At 47.3% G+C, this 18157-nt stretch overlaps 1 protein-coding gene across 1 annotated transcript in view; it reads left to right on the top strand.

Annotated features, from left to right (window-relative positions):
- Positions 1 to 16583, top strand: part of TSPAN16 (tetraspanin 16) — a 214771-nt gene extending 198188 nt beyond the window's left edge. The window contains exon 10 of the transcript XR_013981010.1: positions 16573 to 16583. The gene's annotated coding sequence lies outside the window, so the exon portion shown is untranslated. The remainder of the gene's footprint in view (positions 1 to 16572) is intronic.
- Positions 16584 to 18157: the final 1574 nt, after the last annotated feature.

Genomic DNA, 18157 nt, shown 5'->3' with positions numbered 1-18157 from the left:
ACCATTGCCTCTGTAAAGGTAAAGGTAAAGGGACCCCTGACCATTAGGTCCAGTCGTGGCCAACTCTGGGGTTGTGGTGCTCATCTTGCTTTATTGGCCGAGGGAGCCGGCGTACAGCTTCCGGGTCATGTGGCCAGCATGACTAAGCCGCTTCTGGCGAACCAGAGCAGCACACAGAAATGCCGTTTACCTTCCCACCGGAGCGGTACCTATTTATCTACTTGCAGTTTGACGCGCTTTCGAACTGCTAGGTTGGCAGGAGCAGGGACCGAGCAACGGGAGCTCACCCCGTTGTGGGGATTCGAACCGCCGACCTTCTGATTGGCAAGTCCTAGGCTCTGTGGTTTAACCCACAGCGCCACCCATGTCCCAATTGCCTCTCTCAGCCCCCTCCCCCAATTTTTAGTCCTACAAAGTGTTTGGTGCATAGTACATTGCCTCTATACTATGCACCAAACACTTTGTAGGACTAAAAACTGGAGGAGGGGCTGAGAAAGGCAAACCTCATGCTATTTCTCCTTCCCACCTCCACATGCTCCTGCTTTTTCCTTTTAGCCTTGGCCTGCATGTCTCCAAGCCCAGATGACATTACAGTGGTACCTCGGGTTAAGAACTTAATTCGGACTTAACCATCCAGGGGTCCTTTACCTTTTTTTAAGATACAGGGCACAGGCCCAAACCGTTCTGATAGCACCAGTATTTCCTAGCATGCACTGCCTGAGGTAACCTCACTTTACTTAAAGGTAGGGCTGGTGCTCCCGTGTGTGTGTGTGTGTGTGCGCGCGCTTTGATGCCCGTCAGTTGAAAGCACAGCGTAAGGAATTCCTGTAAGAGGTCAAAGGTGACAGAAAGGCCACTTGGGGTGGAGCGTGAGCCATCTCTTGCCCCAGTCTTCCTCCCACCCTCCACCCTCTCTTCTCTAACTTTTCTGTGCTGAATTAGGACCATATCTGGAGGCTGTTGTACTAGCCCAAGTTTGTGCTCAGATTGTGCTCTTCCACCAGCAAAGCTCCAAGTTGGCATGATGCCACAAGCGATGAAGTTGTGCTAGCATCCTTGCAGTCCTTGTGTCTGATTCTTGGTACTAGTAGGATTGGGCTGTCAGTCAAGAAGCCCTGGTCTAGGCTGATGCTCAGTATTGGCTTTGGAAGGCCCAGACTGTCTCAGTGTCATAGGGGGAACTCTAGTATATATTTGTTGTTGTTTAGTCGTTTAGTCGTGTCCGATTCTTCGTGAGCCCATGGACCAGAGCACGCCAGGCACTTCTGTCTTCCACTGCCTCCCACAGTTTGGTCAAACTCATGCTGGTAGCTTCGAGAACATTGTCCCACCATCTCGTCCTCTGTCATCCTCTTCTCCTTGTGCCCTCCATCTTTCCCAACATCAGGGTCTTTTCCAGGGAGTCTTCTCTTCTCATGAGGTGGCCAAAATATTGGAGCCTCAGCTTCAGGATCTGTCCTTCTAGTGAGCACTCAGGGCTGATTTCCTTAAGAATGGAGAGGTTTGATCTTCTTGCAGTCCATGGGACTCTCAAGAGTCTCCTCCAGCACCACAATTCAAAAGCATCAATTCTTCGGCGATCAGCCTTCTTTATGGTCCAGCTCTCACTTCCATACATCACTACTGGGAAAACCATAGCTTTTACTATACGGACCTTTGTTGGCAAGGTGATGTCTCTACTTTTATATCAGTCTAAAAGAGACTTGCCTCCTGCACCTGGGCAAGGAAATGGGTCAAAGAGCCACTATACATTTTGGAGGTCTGAGCAAAAATGAGGAGAATGTGCTGAGAGAAAATAACATTACACCACGGCTTTGTAATGAGAGCCACTTTTGTCATTTGTGGGGATTGTGTGACTGGTACTGTACAAACATTAATATCCGCTCCATTCCTCTTGCCCTGAATAAATACGTTTCAGAGTATTTCCAGTTCTATGATCTGCTAAAAAGCCAAGAAGGAGGAAGGGGAGGCAGAGGGGATGGCCAGCTGTTTCTTTTCACACCTGGAAAACTGGCGATAGTGCAGTCCTATACATAATCCTGCTCAGTCTCATTGATTTTGACTGCGATTACTCCCATTTAAGTGGGTATAGGGCTGCACCATGAATGGGACAATTGGAGGGGGGGAGCAAACAATCTAGGCACAGATTTCTGCTTTAAAATTCCCTGTCCAAGCACATGTGTGTGTGTATTTGGTTTTTGGTTTTGGTTTAGTTTTGGGCCCCTCACTTTCCCCACAAAATTCCACTCTTTACCAGTGAATCGGAGCAAACAGCAATCTACAGAAAACCCCAATTGCAATTTGTTCTGATTCAGCATTAAAGAGCAGGTTTTCCCAGCAAAACAACGAGGCAAAAAAGGGCACTCAAATACCAACCAGAAAAGCATGGAGTTGTGCTGAGGAAGCACAGGGCAAAAGGTCTGTGTGGATGAGCCCTAACTTACAACAGACTACATGTGGGAAATGCAAGGAAGCCCAGGGCAAGGAGCTTGTGCAATCAGCTCGGAAAGCTGGTCTGAGAATGTTGCTGTAGCATTTGTTTATGCTGTCATTTTTAATTGTAAACTGCATTAGGTGGCTTGACAGAATATAAATGAAATAAATAGAATAATAGAGTTGGAAGGGACCCTGTGGATCATCTAGTCCAACCCCCTGCAGTGCAGGAATATGCAGCTGCCCCATATGGGGATCAAGCCTGCAACCTTGGTATTATCAGAACCACAGCCTAACCAACTGAGCCATCCAGTGGGATAATAAATAAATGTGCCAGATACTCCAGCTTCACACCCCAAAGTCAACAAAAATGTGTGTGTCAGTCCATCAAGCCCAAATGGATGGAAAAACCAATGGATGAATGGGAAGTTGATAAAACTAGAATTAAGCGTTCATCCTTTCAGCTGTTATATATAGCTATAAATGGGAATTAAGAAGGAAAGACAGGGCTCATTCACACTTCCACTTTGCCCAACACTGTCCACTGGGGAAACCCAATGTTTATCACTGAATCAGAGCAAACATCAGTTGTGTTTTCTCTAGATGGCTGCTTGCTCCAATTAGTGCTAAAGAGTGGGTTTTCTGGGAGGAAGCAACTGGGCAAAGGCAAAACCTCTCAGATCCAAGCTGAAGTGTGGATAATAATAATAGTAATAATTATAAGAATAATAATTTATTATTTATACCACGCCTATCTGGCAGGGTTTCCCCAGCCACTCTGGGTGGCTCATATCAACATGCTAATATCACCTACACAGCAGGCAGGTGCCATTATTAGAACCATTAATAATAATAATAATAATAGTAATAATTTATTTCCCGCCCATCTGGCTGGGTTTCCCCCAGCCACTCTGGGCAGCTCCCAAAAGAATATTAAAAACACAATAAAACATCAAACATTAAAAACTTCCCTAAACAGGGCTGCCTTCAGATGTCTTCTAAAAGTCAGATAGTTGTTTAATTCCTTGACATCTGATGGGAGGGTGTTCCACAGGGCGGGTGCCACTACCAAGAAGGCCCTCTGCCTGGTTCCCTGTAACCTCACAGTGAGGCAACTGCCAGAAGGCCCTCGGTGCTGGACTTCAGTGTCCGTGCTGAACGATGAGGGTGGAGATGCTCCTTCAGGTATACTGGGCCGAGGCTGTTTAGGACTTTAAAGGCCAGCACCAACACTTTGAATTGTGCTCGGAAATATCCTGGGAGCCAATGTAGGTCTTTCAGGACCGGTGTTTTATGGTCTCAGTGGCCACTCCCAGTGACCAGTCTAGCTGCCCTCAGAGCATTTCTCAACAACAAGGCTAATGCTAGGAATACACATTAGGTCTGGAGATCCAGGTCTCCTTTCAGCAGCTTTACATCAGCAGAGAGAGAGGACCAGTTGTTGTGGAGAAGCAGCTGGCAGGAGGAACTTAACCCTGCCCCCACCTGCTGCTTTCCCCTTGCAGGCTCATCCATAACCAGCGACTAAGAGTAAGAGAAAGGGACAAGGTACAAGTGGTTGCAGTGAGTGGAGAAGGGACTAAGCCTCTTTCGTCTACAGTCGTGTTAAACCTCCCCTGCCACTTGGTAAGAACATGGGTCCCAACCCTTGACCTGTGGCTGAACATGTAAAGTAAAGGTAAAGGGACCCCTGACCATTAGGTCCAGTCGCAGACGACTCTGGGGTTGTGGTGCTCATCTCGCTTTATTGGCCAAGGAAGCCGGCGTACAGCTTCCGGGTCATGTGGCCAACATGACTAAGCCGCTTCTGGCAAACCAGAGCAGCGCACGGAAACGCCGTTTACCTTCCCGCCGGAGCGGTACCTATTTATCTACTTGCACTTTTGATGTGCTTTCGAACTGCTAGGTTGGCAGGAGCAGGGACTGAGCAACGGGAGCTCACCCCATCGCGGGGATTCGAACAACCGACCTTCTGATCGGCAAGTCCTAGGCTCTGTGGTTTAACCCACAGCGCCACCCGTGTCCCAGCTGAACATGTAGTTATCTCATAATGCTGCAATCCTGTGCACTCACACTTGAGAGTAAGTCCCACTGAAATGAGTGGGACTTACTCCTTGATACGTTGGTGCAACACTCAGTTGGTTAGACCATGGTGCTGATAACACCAAGGTTGCAGGTTCGATCCCTGTATGGGCCAGCTGCATATTCCTGCATTGCAGGGGGTTGGACTAGATGATCCTCAGGGTCCCTTCCAACTCTACAGTTCTATGATTCTATGATAACACAGGGCCAAAGCAACTGTGACTCAGGAAGTACCTGGTGCAGTGTCGGAGCTTGGAGTCTCAAATTTCAGTGGTGCCCTGTCTGACACCAAAATTTGGTGCTCCCTGCCTCTTGTGATGCATTCTAAATAATAGTTGCAGCATCCTCTACAGCAAGGGTGTCCAACTGGTCAAGTTTTCGCTGTGAGGCAGATAGTTTTATTAGCGATTTTATTGGGGAGTGACTTTTCCCCTTTCCTCAGTTTACCTGAACCCCCTAAAAAGGGACTTTCCCCCCTAAAAAAAGCTCAGCAACTTTGACCTGAACCCCAGCATCCCCAGGGCTCCGTGCCCAGCTGAACTGGTTATGCTCCTCTAAATTCGCTTCTTCCTGGTGTGGCCTTCAGCAAGCCACAGTCTCTCAGTCTCAGCCCTCCATCTGCAATATGGGTAGTAGTGGGATTTTTTTTCAGCTGGAGGATGCCAGAGTGCAGTTCTGGCACCTCTCAGGCGGACGCCATTGCGGGCCGGCGCTCCCCCTGCCCGCTTCTTACCTTGACATACTTCTGAGAAGCCCAAAACAAGCTTTCCAAGTCAATATGGAAGCTGGCCAGTCTTTTCAAGGCCAAATGAAAGCTGACCAGTGTGCACAAGTCTACAGTTCTTTTTGGCTCTGTGACTTCACTTAGCTCCTAGCCGCTCCTACCCATAATTGGTCAAGCTATGGGGCAGGGCCAATTTCTATTTCCTTTTCTTCAATCTGTCTCTGTGCTGGTCCCGAGGGGGTTACCGTGTGGCATGGTCTGAGTCCGGTCCTGGGTCGAGGGTCTGGAGGCTGTCCATCAAGGGCGAAGCAGGGTCCAAGGCAAGGAGCCGGGCGTGGTCAGGAACTCCGGAAGAGCAGGTCAGGGTGCTGGCAGGAACAGGTTTCCAACGAAGTTGCTCCTGCAACCTGGGACTGGGCTGACTGGCCTTTATCTCCTCTGAGGCCTAGGGCGGTCCTGGCCCACAGGTGACTCGCCTCTCCTGGCCTTCAGGCAAGCACTCCTCCTGAGAGAACTTAGTTCCCTCCACCTCTCTGCCCTGAGCCTCTGCAGCTCTGGAGAGGCTGGAGGGTTACTGGACCCAGAGGCAACCTCACCTTCCCCTGACAGGGCTGGGAGAGGAGCACCTGTAGGCAATGGGTCCTCGATCACCTCTGGAGCCATAGTGGATTCAGCTGGCATCTGCTTCTGAGGATCTGGCACAGGTGAGGGCCCTTCAGGCTCATGCCCCAGCCCCGGCTCAGCCGGCCCTGGAGGCGGGGACTCCTGTGCAGGCTGGGAATCCTCAGGTTCAGCCTCTGAATCCAATTCCCAGGCCATTACAGTCTCCTTTGTAGTGGAAGCAAGTTTTAACTTTTCCATCCAGGTCTCTACCTGCACAGCGACCCTTCTGAGCTGCCCTAGCCATCTGCCTGAATCTAAGAGAATGAGGGGGTGCATTTCTTTGACCTGCACCAGAACCAGGGGCGACCCCCAAATGAGCTAGGGAGATGGCTTGCCATAGTTTTTAACACCTCTGTGGGCAGTCAATGCGACTGTTGTCAAACCAGCATCCGTCAGGGCTGCCCCAAGTCACCCGGCAATTTATTGTAAAAATTTCATGGTGAGTTCCGGCACCTATTTATCTTGAAAGAAAGCACTGAATATGGGGGACAAAAAAACCTGACTAAACTGTGAGTAAATATCTCTGACATTGCTGTTACAAAGCACTTTGAACATTTGAAAACACTCTACCAACGTTACATGGTGATGCAATTGTTAATAAATATGGATAAGATTGGGCTGCAAAGATGCACACATGTTACAGACAAATTAGTTTAGGAGTAACTCGCTACCTTCTCTGAGAACCCTGGGAACTAGTTCTGTAAGAGGAGAGGAGATTTCCAGCAAGGAGTTCTGTATAGTGTTTGAGCTTTCATCAAACTACGGTTCTCAGGATTTTTTGTGGAAGACAAGAGCAAAAGTAGAACCAAGATACAGAGGAGTGCTGGGATCTGAATGCATGTGAGTCACAGCCTGAAACGTTACTCTACCCAGTGGGTCCCCAAATTAGGGGATCTTCATGATTCATCACAACATAATGTAAAGGGATCTTGGCCAGTAGAATCAGCAGAGCTGGGCTGTTGCCTGTCATTCAGAGATATGGCCTTGTGCCGAATTGATTGCATCCCTGTATAGGGAAGTTTTTGATGTTTTATTGTGCTTTTAATATTCTGTTGGGAGCTGCCCAGAGTGGCTGGGGCAACCTAGTCAGATGGGTGGCATATCATCATCATCATCATCATCATCATTATCATTACAGTCAAACCTTGGTTTCCAAACGCCTCCATTTTAGAATGTTTCAGCTCCCGACCGCTTCCTGAAAACCCGGAAGTAAGTGTTCTGGTTTTTGAACGTTTTTCGGAAGCTGAACATCCGACGTGGCTTCCACTTGAGTGCAGGAAGCTCCTGCAGCCAATCAGAAGCTGTGCCTCGGTTGTTGAACATTTCGGAAGCCGAACGGGCTTCCGGAATGGATTACGTTTGATAACTGAGGTTTGACTATACAGTGGAACCTCAAGTTGTGGACAAAATCCATCCTGGAGGCATGTCCGCAACTCAAAGCATTTGCATCCAGAAGCGCTGTGATTTAGCACTTCTGCGCATGCGCAAGCGACGAAACCCGGAAGTAACTGTTCCAGTACTTCCGGGTTGCCGCAGGACGCAACTTGAAAAGATGTAACCTGAAGCGGACGCAACATGAGGTATGACTGTATTATTTTTAAGACAGCAGAGGTAGAAAGTTGTGCCCAGTTAAGCAAGAGGGCACTTTGTCTAGTCAGAACTAAAAGTAGCCACCGGAAGATGCCTCTCCTTTTCTTTTTCTGTCTCTTTTTTTACAGGCCAAGATGCCTCCTTCGAGACAATTCCCGTTGTGGGACTTTGCTGAAGAGGACCCAGCTGAATAGTTGACTGACTAGCTCCCTTCAATGACGGGTATTCTTGGGTATATAATACAGATGGCGTTGTTATTGCTTGAGAATACGCGTAGTTGAGGGGAAGTTGATTCATCTCCGCAACTGTTGGAAGGTGCTTTCCTGCCTCTCCCTTTCTCTTCCACTTCCTCCACCTCCAGAAGAGCACACAGTGTGTCTTCCAGCCTTACTTGTCCTGTCCAGATTCCTGCTTGACATATTTAGTATGTAGAACTCATTGCTACTATATCTTGCTGAAGTTCAAAGCTTTACAGGATTCTAAGAACAGAATAGAATAGAAGCTCTCTTATTGAACAAGGGCACAAGCTGCAACCAGGTATTTAAGATATATGTTCCTCTTCCCCCAGAAAGGCAGGTGGACAATCCAGTTGTTTCCTTTTAGATAGAATGTGAATAGCTCTGTTCCGGTGAAATGTTATTATTTATTGAATTTATAAACTGCCCTATACCCAGAGGTCTTAGGGCAGTTCACAAAAAAGATCACAATATATAAAATCAAAATACCCCCCCCCCGAAAGAGCCACATTTTAAAAGGGTATAGGATGTCGATCAGGTTAACCAAAGGCCTGATTAAAAAGGAACATTCTTGCCTGACGCCCAAAGGTGTATAATGAAGGCGCCAGGCGTACTTGCCTGGGGAGAGCATTCCACAGATGGGGAGCCACTGCAGAAAAGGCCCGTTCTCATGTTGCCAACCTCTCAAGGAGGAGGCACACGAAGGAGGGCCTCAGAAGATGGTCTCGGGGTCTGGGTAGGTTCATATGGAAAGAGGCGGTCCTTGAGGTATTGCGGTCCTGAGCAGTTTAAGGCTTTATAGGTCAAAACTAGCACTTGGAATTGGGCCCGGAAACTAATTGGTAGCCAGTGCAGTCAAACCAGGATTGGTGTAACGTGCTCAAACCGTCTTGCTCCGGTGAGCAACCTGAATTCTGTACTAGCTGAAGTTTCCGAACCATCTTCAAAGTTGACTTTGTAACACAGCTTCATGGCATGGCTCACCTGGCTAGCTGGCTCTGGAGTCTCCATGGCCTTTTGCAACCTGAGGAGGTGCATTCAGAAGCATCTGGTACCTCCCTTTGTTGGGGACAGGAAGCTATTTTCAGCAGAACTGGGCTTATAACTGACTGGTAATGCCCTTCATTCTAAGACCCTTCAGGCTAGTTTCATGGTAGGGTATGCCCCATCCTGTGCTATCCATCTTCCATGATGGGGTGGATATAGGTCAACTCCAAGGCACACAGCAGGTCACCCTCAGTGCATTGACCCCAAAGGGCAATCACCAAAGGGATTTACTCAATGGCAGGAGCACCACCCTCTTGATGGTTGGCAATAGGTTGAGAGGACTTCAATCCTAGGTGAGAGTTGGGTCTGAGAGGGTGGAATCTCTTAGCTGAGAGAACTGCCCTATGTGAGTGTTGGGGAGGTGGTTGAGATACACATACCTAAGAGCTGAGAGCCACCTAACATTTGGGAGAAGGGCTATGTGTATACTGTGCCCTGTGTAAATTCATGCAATGAGGGGTTCGATTTTGACTACAGTAGCACTTTCTTGTGAGGTAAGCTATTTATGTATACAAGCACAACTGTATTACAAACTATTGCTGTCTTGATGAGAACTGAAGGCTGTGGTTCTCTGGCCACTTAAAAGCACTGTAGCACTGTATTTTGGATTGCGGTTGCATTATTGGAGCCCTAGTATTTTGCATTTTCTGTTCATTTGCGGCCTTAGGAATGATGAACTGTGGGGTCTGTGGAGTGGGGTTCAGCGGGTGCAACTATTAACAAGGTTTTGGTGCAGAAGGATGTATGGGGCTGGGTGGTGGAAGGGGCCACAGATATTTAAAGCCCACTGCCCCATTTCCTGCATGTGATTTGGGTTGCCATGCCTGTTGGTTTTCCCACTTGGTGCTGTTGTTTTTGGATGCTAGCGCAGCCCATAATAAAAACAGAATCTGGTTGTGGTTGAAGGGGCTGACCTGTTGTGAATTACTGAGACCTGGGTGGATGAGCTGAGTGAGCCAGCTTTGTCTGCCTTGATGTTTGCTGCTGCATCAACACACTTCAGAAGGCTGGCTGGGTTCTTTTTGGCTTTTTCGCCGTTATCCATGGAAATTCCATCTTTTCACGAGGCAACCAATCTTCTTGGGAGCTGGATTTGAGGGTTTGTGCCTGGTGTTGGGTCAGAAAAACAGAACAGGAGTTTTCCTGGTGCACTGTCTACCCTACTGGTGTTGGGGTAGTCTTGAAGATCGTATTGGAGGACTTCACTATCTATGTTGGGAGAGCTCAGAATTTCATGGCCACCAGGACAACAATGAGGTTATCTCAGTGCATTGTGAGCCCAAAATATGTGGCAGATCTTCTGTTTAATCTGGTTTTGCTACAGAGTGGTTTGGGAAAGATCCAACAATAGGCTGGGTTCCATCTTACTCAGGTGTCATGGACAAATCACCCCCTGGAAAGATTTTGATTATGCGGGGCAGTCTCACCCCTGCAATGGGGGGTGGGGGGGTGGGGACCTATTAGCATATTCTTATGTGTGGCTTGATGACCTCATACATAAGAGTGACTTTAAGTAAGATGCAGTTGTTATCAGGTACAGTGGTACTTCGGGTTAAGAACTTAATTCTTTCCGGAGGTCCGTTCTTAACCTGAAACTGTTCTTAACCTGAGGTACCACTTTAGCTAATAGGGCCTCCCGCTGCTAAAGGTTGGCAGGAACTGCTAGGTTGGCAGGAGCTGGGATAGAGCAACAGGAGCTCACCCTGTCGTGGGGATTCGAACCGCCGACCTTCTGATCGGCAAGAGGTTCAGTGGTTTAGACCACAGCGCCTACATCTCTGCACTGCTGGAGCAACTGGACTTTAGCCTTATAGAGGAACCCTGCAAAGGTTTCATCATAATTAAGTCTCAATGCATTCAAGGGACTTACTCCCAAGTGGCATATACTGTATAGTATGGCAAACTTAGTTACCCAATGGCTCTCTTCCCGGTTACCCACACACTCTGCCAGATCTTCAGTAAAGTCCCCCAGGCAGGGACAGGTGCCAGGTAACCATTGGTGAGGATTAACAGACTGTAGGGCTTCAGTATTCTTTTCCTGGTGAAAGAACCTCACAGCTTCAGATTCAGTATCCAGTTACAGCTTCATGGTCACTTAGGATTGAAGACCACAATGATGATCCCAGGTTTGTGAATCAGTCCACAAGAATCACCAGCCCACAAAAATAATTACTAGCCCACCTGACCAAATATATCCCTTTTAGTGTGAAAGGAATGGTGTGAGGAAGCTCCTGCAGGGCTTCCCAGCTTAGTCACCTAGAAGAGATTTTTCACTCGCTTCAGATGAGCAGATCTGGTTCATCTGCTCATTCTCGCCAACTCCCAGTCTCACCAATGGAAGAGTGGGGGGGGGGGATGAAGAAAATACAGATAGCTTAAGACCCACCTCATCTATATAAAATATATATGGTTTAAACATGCAGGCAGGTAGAACACTGTCAGATAACAGACACTTACTCTGTGGGAGACTGACTTGATCATACTGAAGAATAGAAAAATGTGTGGGGAGCCTTTGATTCAGGATTTGTACTGAAGGGTGAATCTTTTGAAGAACCTTGTTGTAAATTTGAGAACCTTTTGCAGAATCGTTTTTTTAAAAGGCTAAGTTTGAAAATAGCATTGTGTGTACATGTGTGTTTGGTTCTTTACAGGAGAGGTTCAGGTCCAGGAAATGGCTTTGTCCTTTGACATTCATAAAGGCAGTGATCCAGCTACTGTACTTCAGTCTCTGGTTCACAGAGCCTCTTGATCAGGCAAGTGGTCTCTCTTCTGCCAGGCCTGCCCCTTCTCGTTGATCGCACACTTGCACAACTGCTGCAGTTGTGCAAGGCAGTGACTCCCTGGCAGTCCTGCAAGTCTTGCCAAGCTGTGACCCACTCACCATTTAATCTGCCCCACCACAGCGAAGGCAATTTAGGGTAGAGCAATCAGTTCCACTGCAATGGATACCAAGGCTAGGGGGCACCACAGGGTTCCGCAACTACAGTGGTACCTCAGGTTAAGAACTTAATTCGTTCTGGAGGTCCATTCTTCTTAACCTGAAACTGTTCTTAACCTGAGGTACTACTTTAGCTAATGGGGCCTCCCGCTGCCGCCGTGCAATTTCTGTTCTCACCCTGAAGCAAAGTTCTTAAGCAGAGGTATTATTTCTGGGTTAGCGGAGTCTGTAACCTGAAGTGTCTGTAACCTGAGGTACCACTGTACTATGTAGCAAGTTGGAAAGAACCAGTGGCATAGTATGATGGGGGAGCCCCATGGGGTGGTTGCCCCGGGCACAAAATTGTTCAGGCCACAAAATTTCAACACCCAGTGCTGCCTCAATACAACTGTGTGCTTCCGTTGTTGGGCCCTGTTGAAAATGGCTTCCTGTGAAACAGGAAGTGACCACTCCGGACAATGGAACGACTCTGCTTATCTTATCTCTGCTGCTATGATCTCCTGGGTGATGCAGACACCATTAGGCAATTGAATGTGCACAAGTACTCCATCCGTTTTCCTCCCTCCCACCCTGCCCTGGGCACTGGCAACCCACGCTACACCACTGGGCAGAACAGAAGGCGAGAGGTAGAGGGTGGTGAATTTTGGCCTCCCGCAGGGTGCCACACTGAAAATTGAAAGTGTGCCCCTGACCTCAGTGCCCCACCCAGCTGCCACTAGTGCCAGAACAAGAAAGGGGTGTGTGAACTAAAGGCGGCAGGCAGGCAGCATGACTTAGGTACGTGACGGCCTTTCTTCTAGCTAGATCAAGCGTGCTGACTCGCCCCCACGATTGAGAGGGCCGGCACCATGTGCCACACTGACGCTGTGTGCGCATGCTGTGCAACATGCTAATGCCACTCATGCACAGCATTCAACATGCTGGTGTCACTTGGGCACCCCATGCGATGTGCTGACATTTCGCGAGCACCCTGCGGCATGCACAAGTGATGTCAGCATGTTGGGTGGAGTGCGGGAGTGAGGTGAGCATGCCGTACGGTGTTCACGCATGGCCACCACAGAATTTTGAGGAGGTCTGGCCCCCTCTTTGAAAAAAACGTTGTTGTTGTTTTCAGTTGTTTTATATTTATTTAAAGGATTTTTTTTAATTCAAAATTATAACAAGACATATTATCCAAAAACATATCATCCTTGTCCCGCCCCCCATTTTTCCTCCCTCCCCCCCCCCACAGAACCCACCCCCCCGCCCCCCGACTTCCCTCAGTTCCAGTCTTTGGTTTCTCTGAGACTGCTGTTTTCTGCATGTTACAAAGTTGTATAGATCCTCAAACTATTTAGCTGATTATTATCAATAAAAAGTTTGTGAATGTTTATTCAAAACCTGCCAAGGAGTCCAGTTCGCTTTGTTGCATCTTCAGATACTTTGTAAAGGGTTCCCATTCATCCTTAAAGTCACAGTTATCCTTGTCCCGTAGCTTATATGTCAGTTTTGCCAGTTCTGCATAGTCCATCAATTTTTCTTACCATGATTCTTTAGTTGGGGTTTCTTCAGTCTTCCATCCTTGTACTACCAGAACTCTCGCGGCCATTGTCGCATACATGAAAAAATTGTTTTGGGGGGCCATGGCTGCTTAGCCCCAGATGGCGCCCCTGAACTAGGTGGTTGTTTTTGCGCATGGAAATGTAGGCCTGAATATTGGGCAGGCTCTAAAAGGGCATGGGGCAAAAAGCTCAGGGAGACTCATAGGAGGACTGATTGTAGTGGGTGGAGTTCAGGGACTGTGCCATCAACGGGAAAGACTGTATCAGCAACTGTTGGCTGTTAACAGAGAATTTAACTTCCACCAGGCTCCACTGTTTTCCAGCCTGGTTTGATAATGACTCAGTTCTGGCAGGACACCAGACTTCCAGGGCATGTCTGTTTCCTTACAGAGGCAGATCATCTGAGCCACTAAAAGGATGTTTCTCTGTCTTTGAGCAGATGCATTGCATTGGCCTTCTGGGGAGCTGGAGAGCAGCCATCTGGTTCCTGGGCGCCATACTCAAAAGCCATCCACCCCCAATCTGGACTCAATGGTGATTCTTGAGAGCCAATGGCCCCATGGCCACCTCTGGGTAAAAGGTAACGTCCATCCTTTGAAAAACACATGAAACTGCCTGATATTGAGTGGCATTACTGATCAACCTAGTTCAGTATTGTCTACATCAGAGACAGGCAACATGGTGCCCCAGAGATGTTCTGGACTCTCATGAATCCCAGCCAGCAATGCCAATGATCAAGGATGGTGGGAGTTGGCATCAAGAAGGCATCACTAGGGGTGGAGAGGAATGCCTTGCATAGGGATGTAAGGAAACAGCGACTGCTGCCCCAGTCACAATCAGCGCTATGTCAAAAAGTTCTTCCTGATGTTTAGGCATAATCTCCTTTCTTGTAGCTTGAAGCCATTGGTTCAGGTCCTAACTTCGAGAGAGGGACCCCACCCCCTCCATTTTTATCCTCATAACCTCCACCCATGTGCGGAGGAAAGGTCTCATATATGGCTACATATCTGGAATGTTCAAAGGGCAGTATGCCTCTAATTGCAGTAGAGTTATTACCTTCATGCCCTGCTTGTAGATCTTCTAGAGTCATGTGTCTGGCCTGGGTGGGAACACAACACTAGGCTCGTTGAACCGTTGATCAGACGCGTTTCGCTGCATTTGTTGACTGAACTAAAAAGTTTCAATACGTGTTATGTTGACTTGTTGAGGTTAATTAATTGTCAGGCGAAGTTATTAAACTCGTTTTGAATACAGTCATACCTCGGGTTACAGACGCTTCAGGTTGCGTGTTTTCGGGTTATGGACATACTGAAACCCAGAAGTACCGGAACAGGTTACTTCCAGGTTTCTGTGCTTGCGCATGCGCAAAAGTGCCAAATCGCAACCCGTGCATGTGCAGATGCAGCGCTGTGGGTTGTAGACACTGCGGGTTGTGAATATACCTCTTGCACAGATCACAATCGCAACCCGAGCGTCCACTGTAATATTATTTTTTCCAAAAAAGTGTCGTGAGCCCAGTTTTTTAAATTTTATTTTAAAAACACATCTTTTTGCCATTTTGTCACCCCCCTCAGTGATGACACCTGGGGCAGTCCGCACCCACCGCACCCACCGCACCCCCCTTCCTACATCACCGCCATTGACGCTTCATTAATGCTCTTGTGCTCTTACTGGCTTGATGCGTCCAAATCAGTAATGCAGCTGGGTGCTTTTTCAACTCTGGAATCAGCGGCGGAGGAAGCCGCTTGGGTGCCTGTGGGTGCAATGCAGGGCCGCCAGAGTCTGCCTGCCTCCTCCCACTCAGCCACCCTATAGCTGGGGGGTGGCAGCGGACGGACTGCTTGGGCAGCACAGAGCCTGCGCGCACAAGCCGCCACATCTCTCCCAGGAGAGACCCGTGGCTCGGGCATGCTGCAGGCCCCCCGGGGAGTGCCACCCGACATTTAATCACCCCCCCCAGTGGTGACACCCAGGGCGGCCTGCACCCCCTTCCTTCGCCCCTGTCTGGAATTCATGGTCCTTGCAAAACTGGCTAGAGCACACCTCTAGTCTAAATAATGGCATTCTTAGTGCTTGGTCTCTTGCTCTGATGCTAGGACAGACCCTCCAAGTGTCCCTATTTTCCAGGGACAGTCTCAGATTTACAGAAGCCATCCCACTTGGTGGTTTGATCCCGGAATGTCCCGCTTTTCCTTAGGGCTTCCCTGTTTTCATCGGAGAAATGTTGGAGGGTCCGTCAACCCTGTGATAAGAAACCCAAGCCATCGACCCCAACAGTGGGGCTGCAGCAGAGCGGTCCCAGAATTCCCACTGGCTCCCTGCATATGATAGGAAAACAGGTAAGAGACAGGATCCCACCCTGGGAAGGCAGAGTGAACTGGTGTGTTATTGCAATGGGACTGGCGGTGGTAATGCTGTGGGCACACTTCAGTCAACGAAGGAAATCCATCATTGAGATTTTTATTTTGCTTCCATGCTTGTTTTCTTTCCCATTCCATTTAAAAACAAAAACAAAAAACAACATGATCTGAGAATGAAGAGCAATCTGCCCCAGCCAAATGCACTGTAATTGAATCAACCATTCTGTTCAATCCCTCTCTGCTCCTCACAACATCCAATTCCAGATCACTAATGGTCTGAGGAGGATATGCAAGACGTTTCTCCAAATTACCTTTTATTTTGTTTTTGCTGGTTCAAACGCTCGGAGCCATTTTCAACCAATATCTGGTTCATTAAATTACATTTTCAGAAATGGAAGGCACTACAGGACCCAAACCTTTTGCTGTGGTACAAGAAGATGTGAACTCTGGCTATCACAGATTAAATAACTCACCAAGAATGTGTTTCTAAGAGCAAGGAAGACTCAGAGCATTTCATTTCTGATGCATCCTATTCAGAAATATGAAACTCTCATATATGAAATTCAGAAATTCTCTTTCCCCATCAAATGGTGAAATTTGGTTTTCATGTTGTGTTTTGCTGCTTTTATTTCTCTACATCAACTGCTCCCTGTTTGTTTGGAAAAGGCAACCTTTGCACGGATCCTGTGCTATGCAACTTTACTTGTTTGTCTTTGCTTTTGCTTTTTGTTTTTTTTTTAATAAAATCTTTATTTTAAAAAGGGGGTATTTTGCCACAGAAGCCCCCTGGCCCGAGCATGACCCCATGACCAGCAGTCCATTTCTTAAGACACGTTGCAGAGGAAAGCTTCAGCGTGCTTGGAAACAGCTGAACTTGGCGGCTAAGGGAAGATTGTGTGTGCTTCAGGAGCTCTCTGTGTTTCAAAGCTGACTGTGTCACTCAAATGAAGTGATGGAGTGGAATCTGTCTCAGATGAAGACCAGCCTGCAACCACAAGTAGCTTTGAATTGCTTCTCAGTTATCGTGAAATGACAGCAAGAAAAGGGGAGAGAGAAAGGGAAAAGGTTAGTTGACCCTGTGGAGTTGCCAAGTTTTTACTGACTCTCGCGTTTATGTGCTTTTAATCGCAGCTGGGTCTGCAGGCATTAATCAGTGCTCCTGTTTATCCCCAGGCCTCAAAAAGCATCACCTGCTAATTCTTGCATATCAAGATGTTGTCAAAAACACAGGAGCAAACCAGACTTGGTGTTTTCCTGCTCTGCTGGAAACTGGGAGAATTGTTACAGCTTTCATAGGGGAGAAGCCAATTTCAATAAATACAGAGAGTGAACTCATGTTTGATGGATGCTGTTGAATTGTACGTGCAAACAGATGCACAGGTACAGTGGATGAAAACAAAGTTAACAAGAGGAAGGGGGAATAAATGTTAAAAACAAGCTGCTTATGTGGCAGCTTGTTCAAGTGTGGCTCACTTCCCATGCACATATAACTTCAGAATAAGGGCAAGTATGCAAACTTTATCAAGCACAATGATTATCACATCTGCGTGTCTTTTTGTTTTGTGCCCTTGCCAGAATAGAGAAACTTTGGGAAGAAAGCCCTGTTTCTCTCTTCTTTTTTTTAAAATGATATTTATTAAAGTTTCAAAAAATACAGAATACAAAAAGAAGAAGAATAAAGTTTTTTTTAAAATACAACCAAAAAAAAGGGGGGGGGAAAGAAAATAAGAAAAAACATACCAAATAAACAGTTAAAAAGACATTAATTTTCCATAACCTATCTTCCCTATACTTATTTCCCTGGACCTCCTCATACCTCCCTTTTTTGTATTCCAGTTCAATTTGTTAGTTCAGCAAATCCTTACCATTAAAATTAGCCAGTTGCAAGCCTTTTTTCATATCTCTTAAAGTATTACAGCTAAAAACCTCTTAGTTTCTATCCAACATCCTTCTAAAATTCCTTAACTTTACAATATTTCTGTAAATAGTCTTTAAATTTCTTCCAGGAAAGCCCTGTTTCTCACTGAGCACCAGGAAGCCTGCCTGGAATGCTGAGGACTAAAAACATACTATCTATAAAATTGCGAATCTTAGAATCTGAGGCAGATTCTTCTTCTTTGGCGATCACTCATAGCCTAGTAAGATGGTCTTCCATGAACATGGTCTTAACAGTGAGTCCGTAAGTGACTGTGGAGGCCAATTCTGGAGCCACACGTCCTTCCCCAGTGGGGACATAGGTTTCCGGGCGGGAGTTGGTCACAGTGAGGGTTTGCCAAACATGCCTTCTTCTTAGCACGTTTCCACCTTTTGTCCTGAGTTTGTGCTTCTTGAAAGTCCACGGCACCTTTGGTAAAGGCTGTTCTCCAATTGGAGCGCTTGCGGGTCAGTGTTTCCCAATTATCAGTGTTTATACTACATTTTTTAAGATCTGCCTTGAGGGAGTCTTTAAACCTCTTTTGTTGACCACCAGCATTACAATTTCCATTTTTAAGTTTGGAATAGAGTAGTTGCTTTGGAAGATGATAATTGGGCATCCACACAAC

This window comes from Podarcis pityusensis (genome assembly GCF_964106645.2).
Source record: "Podarcis pityusensis genome assembly, chromosome: 17".
NCBI classification, from domain to species: Eukaryota; Metazoa; Chordata; class Lepidosauria; order Squamata; family Lacertidae; genus Podarcis; species Podarcis pityusensis.
This window is presented reverse-complemented; position numbering and strand designations above follow the sequence as displayed.